Consider the following 3,780-nt stretch of genomic DNA (forward strand, 5'->3'; position numbering starts at 1 on the left):
CCCCCCTCGGAGGACCTGAGTTAGAAACCGCCTATAATACCTACTGATATTTCTATCAGGGTTGTAGAATTATATACAATTTAAAACAAACTCTGCAAACAAATCTTTCTTGTTTTGTCATCAATATACCCTAATGGCATAATTTATTGTGGACTTGCACCTGCACGGGTCATGTAAAAACAATACTTGCAAATAGATTAAAACAGTGTGACTTTTTACTTTAGGATAATATTTCAAAAATATAATATATATTTTAATGGTTATATAAGTTTAATTAAGAATAAATAAAATTTTATTAGAAAACAACTCTTGATGATTTTATAATTGATGATTTTATAATACAATTTTACAAAATTATTATCTCGTGTATTTGTCACGGTACTGTTCTGCCTAACCCACTGCTTGCAGTCGTGAGACAGCATTAAAGGGACGTCTACATTGGAAGTAAGCAGTAAGAAGTAGGAAGTAAGAATAAGAAATTGACCAATCATAGTTGATTATTCTTCTCACATTCGACTGTGGTTGGTCAATTCCTTACTCTTACTTCCTACTTCTTGCTATTTACTTCCAATGTAGACGTCCCTTTAGGTAGCTTTGGGTTGTCATAAATCACTTAATAGTAGTAGATGGTGATGTCTGTAACTTATTTCTGCCCTAGGAAAATGACTCGGAGAGGTATTATCGGAAATACTCCATATTAGTAAATTCTAACCTCGCATAGTTTATTCTTCTTAGCTACACCGGTGCAGTAGTGTAGCTGAAAAGAGTAAACTATAAGTTAAAGTGAAATAGCGTATATGTCTTTCTCCCTCGTAAGATTTAGCATAAACATGGTGGATATCATGTCCAATCTCTTTTATAGTGGGTGCTCTCTAGTTGCGTACACTGTGTTACACAAAACCAGCTTATTGATTGCATATTATCTTACAAGATATTTTAGATAATATGTGACGAATAAATTGGTTTTGTGGACGTGTGTGTCAAGATGTGTTAAGCAATTGGAAAGAACTCACTGTCTCTAGAATGCAACTTGTGTCGCCGTGTGCATGAAAGTCTCTAGGGATATTGCAATTGAAAAGCACCCATTGTAGAACGGGCCTAAGGAGCGCCGCACACGAATTGACATAACAGTAATGTAAGACGTAGCGTAAAAATGGACCAATTACAATCGAGTATTCACAAAAATGGCGACTTTACGGTTTGACGATTCTCAACATGATTGGTCAAATTTTACGGTACGTATTATGTTACTATTATGTCAATTTGTGTTTGAAGGCCCTTAAGGGCTATCTACAATAGAGCATCGTACGTCGTAGCAGTAAGAAATTGACCAATCACAATCGATTATTCTTGTAAAACTCTAGTATGATTGGTCAATTTCTTACTGCTACGACGTACGATTTTCCATTGTAGATGACCCCTAAGGGATGCCGCACACGAATTGACATAACAGTAACATAAGACGTACTATAAGATTTGACCAATCACTTTCAGATCGTCGAATTGTACGTTTGCCATTTTTGTGAATACTCGATTGTAATTGGTCCATTTTTACGATACGTCTTACGTTAGGGCTGGCGCACGAGCATTGCTGTAGTTCCTTACGCCACCTTACGTGACACGTAAGCTGAACGTACGGCAACGCATGAAAACTTTACATTACGTTACGAAAGAATATATATATTTTTTCATTTTAATGTAAGGTTATCACGTAAAGCTAGCGATACACACTTTTCGTAATAGTAACTATAAGACGTACCGTAAGAATTGACCAATTACGATCGAGTATTCATAACAATGGCGATTTTATGATTTTATGATTCATAACATGGTTAATTCTTACGTTACGTCTTATTGTTATGCGTCTTCTACAATAGCAGTAGGAGTAGTAGTAAGAAATAAGCAGTAAGTAGACCAATCACAGTCGATTATTTTTGAAACGTGGGATTGGAATTGGTCAATTTGCTTACTGCTTATTTCTTACTACTACACCTACTGCCATTGTAGAAGACGCTTTAAGGGACGTCTACATTGGAAGTAAATAGCAAGAAGTAGGAAATAAGAGTAAGAAATTGACCAACCACAGTCGAATGTGAGAAGAATAATCAACTATGATTGGTCAATTTCTTATTCTTACTTCCTACTTTTTACTGCTTACTTCCAATGTAGACGTCCCTTTACTGTTACGGGAAGTGTGTGTAGCCAGCTTAAGATGGCGTAAGGAACTACGGCAATATTCGTGCGCTGGCCTTAAAGCTGGCCACACACACTTTCCGTAACAGTAACCATAAAGGTGCCAATACATGGAAGCGTTCCAGCGTCGAGCGTTAAAGCGTTAGCCAATCAACGTATCAGGTCCCGGAAGTATACTTATAGTTCTTGCGGAAAATGGCACGTTGATTGGCTACCACTTTAATGCTCGACGCTCAATGCTCCTATGTAAAGGTACCTTAAGACGTAACGTAAGAATTGGCCAATCACGTTGAGAATCGTCAATCGTAAGGTCGAATCGTAAGGTCGCCATTATCTCACGTAAAATTGTCACGTAAGGGTGCGTTCAGATTCTTTATGCGGGTGCACTTTATTACTAGAAACACTATAGTATATGTTACATATACTATAGCAATTCTAGTAATAGAATACACCCGGGTGTGGAATCTGAACGCAGCCTAAAGTGGCGTGAGGAACTACGGCAATATTAATACTAGAGATGCTCGATTCTTATGGCTTCTGCACACAGAACGCGGTAATGCTTGTCGTGCAGCGAAAGTTCGCGCGACAGCCAATCAATATGTTGCTTTCCATAACAACCTTGTAGCTCTTACGGAAAAACAATATATTGATTGGCTGTGGCGCGGACTTCCGCCTCGCGGCAAGCATCCTGTGTGCAGGAACCATTAATCGATTCGATTCTTTCTTTAATAAATTTAGGGAAAAAGGTTTGTTCGTGTTGCTTGCAAGTTTCATACTTTTCGTTTTTAAAAAGAGATGGACGTCTAATTAGACGCTTGGAAGAAACAATCGAGTTGGTTGTCTCGTTTTTGTTTCTTCGAAACATTCCAATATACTTCTAGTTTTAAATACGAAAATTGTGAAGAGTGCAAACAACATGAATAAGCCTATTTTTGGAGAAAGAATCGAATCGATTCAGAATCGGGCATTTCTAGTTCATACGCTGACTCTAATGGCTCCTGCACACAGGACGCGGTAATGCTTGCCGCGCGGCAGAAGTTCGCGCGACAGCCAATTAATATGTTTTTTTTCCGTAAGAACTTGAAAGTTATTACGGAAAGTAGCATATTGATTGGCTGTCGCGCGAATTTCCGCCGCGCGGCAAGCATTACCGCGTCCTGCGTGCAGGAGCCATAACTTATATTGGTGCCACCATTTTGTGAGCCCTCATCCCGTGCGCCAGTTAGGGCCAAACAGGGGTGCGTTCGAAAACACTGAAAGTCCACGACGGAAAGTGGCTGTGGTGGATGGGCTTGGTGGGGTTAGTGGAGTTGGTATCGAGAGGAGTTTTCGAACAGCCATGGAAGAATGCTCAATGTGACATACTACATGTGTGTTGTGCCTACATATGTGTTGTACAAAATGGCTGATCGAAAGCGTATTTCGACATTAGCTATAATTGCTTCTCAGCAAAATAATAATAAATTAATAAATTTAGTAATTAATTAATTAATTAATTTAGTAATTATTAATTTATAATTTAGTTATCTGGAAAGTTAATTGGCTATATATTTCTCGGTCCGAGAACTCGGATCGATTTCTAGCATC

Source organism: Odontomachus brunneus, unplaced genomic scaffold, assembly GCF_010583005.1.
Source record: "Odontomachus brunneus isolate Ranch 3 - 2012 unplaced genomic scaffold, Obru_v1 Obru_scaffold_236, whole genome shotgun sequence".
Taxonomy (NCBI): domain Eukaryota; kingdom Metazoa; phylum Arthropoda; class Insecta; order Hymenoptera; family Formicidae; genus Odontomachus; species Odontomachus brunneus.